At 43.0% G+C, this 12,404-nt stretch overlaps 1 pseudogene; it reads left to right on the plus strand.

Annotated features, from left to right (window-relative positions):
- Positions 1-877: 877 nt before the first annotated feature.
- Positions 878-6,445, plus strand: LOC135537368 (transmembrane and immunoglobulin domain-containing protein 1-like; annotated as a pseudogene).
- The last annotated feature ends 5,959 nt before the right edge of the window (positions 6,446-12,404 follow it).

The following is a 12,404-nucleotide window of genomic DNA, read 5'->3' on the forward strand; positions in this document are numbered from 1 at the left end:
ACTCAGTACTGGTACCCCCAGTGTATAGTCTCCACATTGACTCTGTACCAGTACCCCTGTATATAGCCTCCACATTGACTCTGTACCGTTACCCCTTGTATATATCCTCCACATTGACTCCTTACTGGTACCCCTGTGTATAGCCTCCACATTGACTCTGTACCGGCACCCCTGTATATAGCCTCCACATTGACTCTGTACCGGTACCCCTGTATATAGCCTCCACATTGACTCTGTACCGGCACCCCTGTATATAGTCTCGTTACTGTTATGTTATTGTGTTACTTTTTATTATTTTCTACTTTAGTTTATTTGATAAATATTTTCTTAACTCTTCTTGAACTGCACTGTTGGTTCAGGGCTTGTAAAGTAAGCATTTCACAGTAAGGTCTACACTTGTTGTATTCAGCGCATGTGACACTTTTCATATCACCTTTTTAATTTAATATTGTTTTTATATAGCTGCCGAAATCTAAGTGATGTGGGAACAATTTTGCTTCAACCAGCGTCTGACCAGTGGGATGTGTCGCATGCTAATAAAGTGAGTGAGCGAGTGAGCAAGAGAGAGAGAGAGAGAGAGAGAGAGAGAGAGAGAAGAGAGACAAAGAGAGAGAGAGACAGAGAGAGAGAGAGAGAGAGAGAGAGAGAAAGAGAGACAAAGAGAGAGAGAGACAGAGAGAGAGAGAGAGAGAGACAGAGAAAGAGAGAGATGAGAGTGAAAGAGAGAGAGAGAGACAGAGAGAGTGAAAGAGAGAGAGACAGAGAGAGTGAAAGAGAGAGAGACAAAGAAAGAGAGAGAGAGAGAGAGACAGTGAAAGAGAGAGAGAGAGACAGAAAGAGAGAGAGACAGAGAGAGTGAAAGAGAGAGAGTGAAAGAGAGAGAGACAGAGAGAGTGAAAGAGAGAGAGAGTAATTCTGGTAAAGGCTATAAATTCCATGATATAAAGTCTTCATAGGGATCAGTCAGACCTCTACAACCTACAGATACATACTCTAGACACAACCTACAGGAAACTAACACAAGACTAACAAGGCAACATTAGATAACCGTTGATATTCTGGGACTTTCTGTGAGTATTCCTCTCCAGATATTTGCTTCTTCTACACTCTCAGGGCGGAATAGTTATCTCTGTATATATGACCTCTTTCTGAAAGATGACATGAATTTCTCCACCCTTACTTCCTGACTAGTTACAATGAAATACATAATTTAATCCAGAACATAAAGACATCGTTTACTGTCCAGAGTAAATGTGTGTTTGGTTCATGTGTTATTAATTGTGCTCCCAAGTGATGCAGTGGTCTAAGGCACTGCATCTCAGTGCAAGAGGCATCGCTACTGTCCTTGGTTCGAATCCAGGATGTATTACATCTGGCTGTGATTGGGAGTCCCATAGGGCAGCAATCAATTGACCCAGGTTTGCCCGGGTAGGCCGTCATTGTAAATAAATTAAATTAACTGACTTACCTAGTTAAATTAAATAAGAATTTAAATCCACAGCGGACCTGTCTATATGAGATTCAACTGTAATCAGTAACCAACAGCCTACAAAATCCCTACTCCTACAATACTGCTAAACAGTAATCAGATATACAGCATTACTGTACAGCAATCAGATGTACAGTACTATATAGTATTCAGATGTACAGTACTGTACAGTATTCAGATGTACTGTAGTTCTGTACAGTACTCAGATATACAGTACAATACAGTATTCAGATGTACAGTACTATACAGTATTCAGATGTACTGTATTACTATACAGTATTCAGATGTACTGTAGTTCTATACAGTATTCAGATGTACTGTAGTACTATACAGTATTAACATGTATTGTAGTACTACACAGTATTCAGATGTGTTGTAATACTATACAGTATTCAGATCAACAGTATTACTATTCAGTATTCAGATGTACAGTACTATACAGTATTCAGATGTACAGTACTATACAGTATTCAGATATAATTATTATACAGTATTCAGTTGTACATAACTATACAGTATTCAAATATACAGTACTATACAGTATTCAGATATACATTACCATACAGTATTCAGGTGTACAGAACTATACAGTATTCAGATATACAGTACTATACAGTAATCAGATGTACATTATTACTATACAGTATTCAGGTGTACAGTACTATACAGTAATGAGATGTACAGTACTACTATAAAGTATTCAGGTGTACAGTACTATACAGTATTCAGATGTACAGTAGTACTATACAGTATTCAGATGTACAGTAGTACTATACAGTATTCAGATGTACAGTACTACTATAGAGTATTCAGGTGTACAGTACTATACAGTATTCAGATGTACAGTACTACTATAAAGTATTCAGGTGTACAGTACTATACAGTATTCAGATGTACAGTAGTACTATACAGTATTCAGATGTACAGTAGTACTATACAGTATTCAGATGTACAGTAGTACTATACAGTATTCAGATGTACAGTAGTACTATACAGTATTCAGATCAACAGTATTACTATACAGTATTCAGATCAACAGTATTACTATACAGTATTCAGGTGTACAGTACTATACAGTAATGAGATGTACAGTACTACTATAAAGTATTCAGGTGTACAGTACTATACAGTATTCAGATGTACAGTAGTACTATACAGTATTCAGATGTACAGTAGTACTATACAGTATTCAGGTGTACAGTACTATACAGTAATGAGATGTACAGTACTATACAGTAATCAGATGTACATTATTACTATACAGTATTCAGGTGTACAGTACTATACAGTAATGAGATGTACAGTACTACTATAAAGTATTCAGGTGTACAGTACTATACAGTATTCAGATGTACAGTAGTACTATACAGTATTCAGATGTACAGTAGTACTATACAGTATTCAGATGTACAGTACTACTATAGAGTATTCAGGTGTACAGTACTATACAGTATTCAGATGTACAGTACTACTATAAAGTATTCAGGTGTACAGTACTATACAGTATTCAGATGTACAGTAGTACTATACAGTATTCAGATGTACAGTAGTACTATACAGTATTCAGATGTACAGTAGTACTATACAGTATTCAGGTGTACAGTACTATACAGTAATGAGATGTACAGTACTATACAGTAATCAGATGTACATTATTACTATACAGTATTCAGGTGTACAGTACTATACAGTAATGAGATGTACAGTACTACTATAAATTATTCAGGTGTACAGTACTATACAGTATTCAGATGTACAGTAGTACTATACAGTATTCAGATGTACAGTAGTACTATACAGTATTCAGATGTACAGTACTACTATAGAGTATTCAGGTGTACAGTACTATACAGTATTCAGATGTACAGTACTACTATAAAGTATTCAGGTGTACAGTACTATACAGTATTCAGATGTACAGTATTACTATACAGTATTCAGATCAACAGTATTACTATACAGTATTCAGGTGTACAGTACTATACAGTAATGGGATGTACAGTACTACTATAAAGTATTCAGGTGTACAGTACTATACAGTATTCAGATGTACAGTAGTACTATACAGTATTCAGATGTACAGTAGTACTATACAGTATTCAGATGTGCAGTACTACTATAGAGTATTCAGGTGTACAGTACTATACAGTATTCAGATGTACAGTAGTACTATACAGTATTCAGATGTACAGTAGTACTATACAGTATTCAGATCAACAGTATTACTATACAGTATTCAGATGTACATTATTACTATACAGTATTCAGGTGTACAGTACTATACAGTAATGAGATGTACAGTACTACTATAGAGTATTCAGGTGTACAGTACTATACAGTATTCAGATGTACTGTAGTACTATACAGTATTCAGATGTACTGTAGTACTATACAGGCTGTGTCTGTTTAAACGTCCAGTTATTCAGTTTATATTCTTTATTAACAACTTCTTTATGGTCCAGACCCAGAGATAGTCTGTGTCTGTCAACACCCAGCCCACAGTCTCTCTCTGATAGACTGACCACTGTGTCCTGCTCTCCCCAGGCGGTGTGGGCTTCTGGGTAAGATGATGATGTCAGTGAAAGCCAGTGTGTTCTTGCTGGTGCTCTACTTTACCACACAGATCTCAGGTGAGACTGACCTCTGACCTCTAATCTTTCACCCCTGATCTTTCAACATCTGACCCTTGACCTCTCACCTCTCGAAACTCTCTTCTTTCCCCTTTATCATTCCCCTCTCAGCCTCAGGTGACTCTACAATCTACACCTCAGTCATAACCCTCTCCCTCCTCCTCTCTCTCCTCTTCCCTCCGTCAATCCCTCCCTTTCCCTCTCCCTCCCCCTCTCTCCTCTCTTCCCTCCATCCATCCTTCCCTTTCCCTCTCCCTCCCCCTCTCTCTCCTCTTCCCTCCATCCATCCCTCCCTTTCCCTCTCCCTCCCCCTCTCTCTCCTCTTCCCCTCCATCCATCCTTCCCTTTCCCTCTCCCTCCCCGTCTCTCTCCTCTTCCCTCCGTCAATCCCTCCCTTTCCCTCTCTCCCTCCCCCTCTCTCTCCTCTTCCCTCCATCCATCCTTCCCTTTCCCTCTCCCTCCCCCTCCCCCTCTCTCTCCTCTTCCCTCCATCCATCCTTCCCTTTCCCTCTCCCTCCCCCTCTCTATCCTCTTCCCTCCACCTTTCCTTCCCCTCCATCCCTCTCTCCATGCCTCCATCTGACCCTCCCTCACCCCCTCCATCCCTCTCTCCCCTTCCCTCCATCCATCCATCCCTCCCCTTCCCCTCCATCCCTCCCTCCCCCTTCCCTTCTGTACTTCTCCCTCCCTCCCTCCCTCCCTCCCTCCCTCCCTCCCTCCCTCCCCTCCCTCCCTCCCTCCCTCCCTCCCCCCTCTCTCCTCTCCCTTCCTCCCCCCTCTCTCCTCTCCCTCCCCAGGATTAGAGGTGAAGTCAGATCCAGAAGTCAGTGGAGGGTTTGTCCATACAGAGCTGGAGAAGACAGTGTCTCTGACCTGCCTGTCTGAGCCCCAGGAGGCAGAGCTGGTGTGGCTGAGGAACGGTCAGCTGATCAGCATTGCAGAGGGCAACACCTGGGGCAGCAGCAGGCTCTGTGTCACGCCCGTAACCCACGACGCACCACGCCGCCATCTTTACCTGCCAGATGAAGAACAATGCCAGCGCCAACGCCTCAGTCCAGCTGGAGGTCACCTGTATGTTTCTTGCTCTCTCCCCTCTCTCTCTCTCTCTGTCTCTCTCTGTCTCTCTCTGTCTCTCTCTCTCTCTCTCTCTCTCTCTCTCTCTCTGTCTCTCTCTGCTCTCTCTCTCTCTCTCTCTCTCTCTCTCTCTGACCCGTTGTTACCACTGACCTCTAACCTGTGCTCCCTAGACGCCCCGTTGCACTCTGGGAAGGAGGAGGTGTCGGTGGAGCAGACTAGGGAGCTGGAATTGTCATGTGATGTCTTTGCCAACCCCCCGTCTTGGTGTCATGGCAACAGCACGGAGACCCCATCGACCTATCAGAGGGCGGCTTCCTACTGACCAATGACGGCTTTACGTCTCGTCTGAAGGTGGGCCGGGTGGACAGGGCGGTACACCAAGGTCCCTACAGCTGTGTGACGTCATCGCCCATTTACCCAAATCGCACCAAATCTTTTGAAGTCACCGTCACAGGTCAGGGAAGGGTCACGCTCCCACAATGCAACGCTTCTCTGCATTTGCCGCAGACCTGAATTCCTTTCTTTCCTGATGTCCTCTCATCATGTTTTCTCCTCTCCCCTCTCATCCCCTCTCCTCTCCTCTCCTCTCTCCTCTCCTCTCCTCTCCTCTCCTCTCCTCTCCCTCTCCTCTGCTTCACCTCTCCTCTCCTCTCGTCTGCTTCTCTTCTTCTCTGCTTCTCCTCTCCTCTGCATCTCCTCTCCTCTCCTCTTCTCTTCTCTGCTTCGTCTTTCCTCCCATCTGCCTCTCCTCTCTCTAGACAAGACCCTTCAGTTCCAGACAGACCTGATCTTTCCCATGATAGCAGGCCTGGTGGTGATAGGCTGTACCACATTGCTCGCCATCATCTCTCGCTGGAGGTGGATCACACAGGTAACACAGAAACACACACATGTTTTTTTACTGTCCTTGTGGGAACCAAACAATTGATTTCCATTCAAAATCCGATTTTCCCTAACGTTAAACCTAATCCTAACCCTAACCCCAAATGTAGCCTTAATTGTAACCTTAACCCTGAAATTAAAATAACCTTTTTGTGAGGACTGGTGAAATGTCGTCACATGTCCAAATTGTTCTTGTGTTTACTACCCTTCTGGTAACAACAAGGATAGTAAAACCAAAACACAAAACACACAAAGACAGAGATAACATAACACCCCACTTCCTGACACTCTGATTCTGTTTCCTGTTTCCTCACAGTGCTGCAAGTAGGAGGATCTGAGCCGCCACAGCTCCGACCCACAGCCAATAAGATCAGAGAATATAGCCCATGAATCCACTCCATTGAACAGAGGGAAACCATGAGGTGTTCTATACTGATGAATAGCTGTTGGGATGTACTGTATGACTGATTTCACTGATATAATCTACTGTTGTGATATGAAAATATTGTATTTCTACTTCAAATTAAAGAGAAACTCATTCATATATTTAACCCAGTCTGTTCTATATGATACTGTGTCGTTGATGTGCTCTGGAGGGGCCAGGAGTGGCCAGCGTGGTGCTCTGGAGGGGCCAGGAGGGGCCAGAGTGGTGCTCTGGAGGGCCAGGAGGGGCCAGAGTGTTGCTCTGGAGGGGCCAGAGTGGTGCTCTGGGGGGCCAGGAGGGGCCAGAGTGGTGCTCTGGAAGGGCCAGGAGGGGCCAGAGTGGTGCTCTGGAGGGGCCAGGAGGAGCCAGAGTGGTGCTCTGGAAGGGCCAGGAGGGGCCAGAGTGGTGCTCTGGAGGGGCCAGGAGGAGCCAGAGTGTTGCTCTGGAGGGGCCAGGAGGGGCCAGAGTGTTGCTCTGGAGGGGCCAGAGTGGTGCTCTGGGGGGCCAGGAGGGGCCAGAGTGGTGCTCTGGAGGGGCCAGGAGGAGCCAGAGTGGTGCTCTGGAAGGGCCAGGAGGGGCCAGAGTGGTGCTCTGGAGGGGCCAGGAGGAGCCAGAGTGTTGCTCTGGAGGGGCCAGGGTAACTACATTCCATGGTGTACAGCTGCCAGGGTTATTTGTACCAGGGTGGAGATGACTGGGCTGAGGAATTAGGTGCTGATCTATGGTGAAGTATTGTGTGGTTCCTCTGTGTTCCAGGCTAGCAAGGCTGAACTGTGACCTCTGAGTCAGACAGTCAGTGTTCTTCCTGTCACCATTTCATCTGTCTAGGGCTCGTTAAAATACTGTTAAACATTTACTGCCACTGAGTCAAAGGGACAGGGACACACACACACACACACACACACACACACACACACACACACACACACACACACACACACACACACACACACACACACACGGGCACACATGCACAGACACAGACACAGACACCCACACACACACGCACAGACATACACACACACACACCTCATATAAAAGGTTATTGCAAACTCAAGGACTTCGCTGGTTGAGAACTCTGTAAAATAACACATTTATTGGGATCACATAACACAACGTCAAATCTGTTAGTTAAACGGCTGGGTTCCAACATGTCCTGTTAGTTAAATGGCTGGGTTCCAACATGTCCTGTTAGTTCCAACATATCCTGTTAGTTAAACGGCTGGGTTCCAACATGTCCTGTTAGTTAAACGGCTGGGTTCCAACATGTCCTGTTAGTTAAACGGCTGGGTTCCAACATGTCCTGTTAGTTAAACGGCTGGGTTCCAACATGTCCTGTTAGTTAAAAGGCTGTGTTCCAACATGTCCTGTTAGTTAAACGGCTGGGTTCCAACATGTCCTGTTAGTTAAACGGCTGGGTTCCAACATGTCCTGTTAGTTAAACGGCTGGGTTCCAACATGTCCTGTTAGTTAAACGGCTGGGTTCCAACATATCCTGTTAGTTAAACGGCTGGGTTCCAACATGTCCTGTTAGTTAAACGGCTGGGTTCCAACATATCCTGTTAGTTAAACGGCTGGGTTCCAACATGTCCTGTTAGTTAAACGGCTGGGTTCCAACATGTCCTGTTAGTTAAACGGCTGGGTTCCAACATGTCCTGTTAGTTAAACGGCTCGGTTCCGACATGTCCTGTTAGTTAAACGGCTGGGTTCCGACATGTCCTGTTAGTTAAACGGCTGGGTTCCAACATGTCCTGTTAGTTAAACGGCTGGGTTCCAACATGTCCTGTTAGTTAAACGGCTGGGTTCCAACATGTCCTGTTAGTTAAACGGCTGGGTTCCGACATGTCCTGTTAGTTAAACGGCTCGGTTCCGACATGTCCTGTTAGTTAAACGGCTCGGTTCCGACAGGTTGCTGCTGATGAGATGTCTGACACATGATTTAAAACCATCATTTCTCTGATAAGTGACCCATAACCCCTGGATAGGTCTATTGTATTACCAGTTGTACTGGGAGGCTTGCTTTATTTTATAATCAAATATTTTATTGGGAAACAGATGGGAGGCAGATGTAAAAAAAAAGCAGACGTTTTTAAATAAATATCTAATCATTTCTGGATAACAACGAAGCGCCAACTGCAATAGATTTCCATTAAAAAGGGAAGAAAATGTATTTTTGCAAAAAATATATTTCTCAAGAAGGAATTGAGCTATTTTAACTGTGAATGGTGTGAGTGGGAAGGGGAAACCCTAAAACTAGCTCTTATTGGCTTAGAGGTTTGGAACTGTCTACATTATTGGTCTATTAACTATTATACCTCATGGTGATGTCACCAGGCAGGTCAAAACTCTATCCCACCAAAACAGGCTGAAGTGTCAAGCGGGCATTTCAATAAGTACACAATACAGAGGATGTTAAAGATGTTTTATTCCACAACAATCACAATGTTTAAATTACAGAAAGTCTTCACACCCCTTTTACACATTGTGTTGTGTTACAAAGTGGGATAAAAATGGGTTTAATTGTAACTTCTTTGTCAACGATCTACACAAAATACTCTGTACTGTCAAAGAGGAACCATTCAAAAGTTTGGAGAGATCTACTCATTCCAGGGTTTTTCTTTATTTGACTATTTGCTACATTGTAGAGTAATAGGGAAGACATCAACACTATGAAATAACATACGGAATCATGTAGTAACCAAAAGTGTTAAACAAATCAAAATATATTTTACATTTGAGATTCTTCAAGTAACCACCCTTTGCCTTGATGACAGCTTTGCACAGTCTTGGCATTCTCTCAACTTGCTTGATGAAGTAGTCACCTGAATGCATTTCAATTAACAGGTGTGCCTTGTTAAAGTTAATATTTGGAATTGTGTTGTTTCTTCACCCTTGTTTGGGTCTGCGGGACCCATTTTGAATGTTTACTAAGAAACGATGACACAGTTCATTATTTTTTAACATCATTGGCATTGGCTCGTTTTCTGTGAAGAACATGTAAAATAACACATTTCCATTGAGTAAAGATGAAGGGAGGAGACAGGTTAACACTGTGCACCCCCCTACACATTTATATTACACATGTGGTGTTCTAGTCTGGACCCCCTATACACTTATATTACACATGTGGTGTTCTAGTCTGGACCACCTATACACTTATATTACACATGTGGTGTTCTAGTCTGGACCCCCTATACATTTATATTACACATGTAGTGTTCTAGTCTGGACCACCCTATACATTAATATTATATATGTGGTGTTCTGGTCTGGACCCCCATACATTTATATTATATACGTGGAGTTCTGGTCTGGACCCCCTATACATTTATATTAAATATGTGGTGTTCTGGTCTGGACCCCCTAATAATTTATATCATATATGTGGTGTTCTGGTCCACTAGACCCCCTATACATTTATATTATATATGTGGTGTTCTGTCTGGACCCCCTATACACATATATATTACACATGTGGTGTTCTAGTCTGGACCCCCTATACACTTATATTACACATGTGGTGTTCTAGTCTGGACCCCCTATACATTTATATTATATACGTGGAGTTCTGGTCTGGACCCCCTATACACTTATATTACACATGTAGTGTTCTAGTCTGGACCACCCTATACATTAATATTATATATGTGGTGTTCTGGTCTGGACCCCCTATACATTTATATTATATACGTGGAGTTCTGGTCTGGACCCCCTATACATTTATATTAAATATGTGGTGTTCTGGTCTGGACCCCTAATAATTTATATCATATATGTGGTGTTCTGGTCCACTAGACCCCCTATAGATTTATATTATATATGTGGTGTTCTGGTCTGGACCCCTATACATTTATATTATATATGTGGTGTTCTGGTCCACTGGACCCCCTATATATTAATATTATATATGTGGTGTTCTGGTCCACTGGACCCCCTATACATTAATATTATATATGTGGTGTTCTGGACCCCTATACATTTATATTATATATGTGGTGTTCTGGTCTGGACCCCCTATACATTTATATTATATATGTGGTGTTCTGGTCTGGACCCCCTATACATTTATATTATATATGTGGTGTTCTGGTCCACTGGACCCCCTATACATTTATATTATATATGTGGTGTTCTGGTCTGGACCCCTATACATTTATATTATATATGTGGTGTTCTGGTCTGGACCCCCTATACATTTATATTATATATTTGGTGTTCTGGTCCACTGGACCTCCTATACATTTATATTATATATTTGGTGTTCTGGTCTTGACCCCCTACACATTTATATTATATATGTGGTGTTCTGGTCTGGACCCCTACACATTTATATTATATATGTGGTGTTCTGGTCTGGACCTCCTATACATTTATATTATATATGTGGTGTTCTGGTCCACTGGACCCCCTATACATTTATATTATATATGTGGTGTTCTGGTCTGGACCCCTATACATTTATATTATATATGTGGTGTTCTGGTCTGGACCTCCTATACATTTATATTATATATGTGGTGTTCTGGTACACTGGACCCCCTATACATTTATATTATATATGGGGTGTTCTGGTCTGGACCCCCTATACATTAAAATTATATATGTGGTGTTCTGGTCTGGACCTCCTATACATTTATATTATATATGTGGTGTTCTGGTACACTAGACCCCCTATACATTAATATTATATATGTGGTGTTCTGGTCTGGAACCCCCTATACATTTATATTATATATGTGGTGTTCTGGTCTGGACCCCCTATACATTTATATTATATATGTGGTGTTCTGGTCTGGACCGCCCTATACATTTATATTATAAAAGTTGTGTTCTGGTCTGGACCCCCCAATACATTTATATTATATATGTGGTGTTCTGGTCCACTGGACCCCTATACATTTATATTATATAAGTGGTGTACATATAAACAGAAACACAAACAAAAAACAAAATGCAGAACTGACACATATAGGGGAGGTAATAAACAGATGATGAGTGAGTCCAGGTGATCAGAGCAGGGAACTGACACATATAGGGGAGGTAATAAACAGGTGATGAGTGAGTCCAGGTGATCAGAGCAGGGAACTGACACATATAGGGAGGTAATAAACAGGTGATGAGTGAGTCCAGGTGATCAGAGCAGGGAACTGACACATAGGGGAGGTAATAAACAGGTGATGAGTGAGTCCAGGTGATCAGAGCAGGGAACAGACACATATAGGGGAGGTAATAAACAGGTGATGAGTGAGTCCAGGTGATCAGAGCAGGGAACTGACACATATAGGGGAGGTAATAAACAGGTGATGAGTGAGTCCAGGTGATCAGAGCAGGGAACTGACAGATATAGGGGAGGTAATAAACAGGTGATGAGTGAGTCCAGGTGATCAGAGCAGGGAGCTGACACATATAGGGAGGTAATAAACAGGTGATGAGTGAGTCCAGGTGATCAGAGCAGGGAACTGACACATATAGGGAGGTAATAAACAGGTGATGAGTGAGTCCAGGTGATCAGAGCAGGGAACTGACACATATAGGGAGGTAATAAACAGGTGATGAGTGAGTCCAGGTGATCAGAGCAGGGAGCTGACACATATAGGGGAGGTAATAAACAGGTGATGAGTGAGTCCAGGTGATCAGAGCAGGGAACTGACACATATAGGGAGGTAATAAACAGGTGATGAGTGAGTCCAGGTGATCAGAGCAGGGAGCTGACACATATAGGGAGGTAATAAACAGGTGATGAGTGAGTCCAGGTGATCAGAGCAGGGAACAGACACATAGGGGAGGTAATAAACAGGTGATGAGTGAGTCCAGGTGATCAGAGCAGGGAACAGACACATAGGGGAGGTAATAAACAGGTGATGAGTGAGTCCAGGTGGATCAGAGCAGGGAACTGACACAT

Source organism: Oncorhynchus masou, unplaced genomic scaffold (assembly GCF_036934945.1).
Source record: "Oncorhynchus masou masou isolate Uvic2021 unplaced genomic scaffold, UVic_Omas_1.1 unplaced_scaffold_7570, whole genome shotgun sequence".
NCBI classification, from domain to species: Eukaryota; Metazoa; Chordata; class Actinopteri; order Salmoniformes; family Salmonidae; genus Oncorhynchus; species Oncorhynchus masou.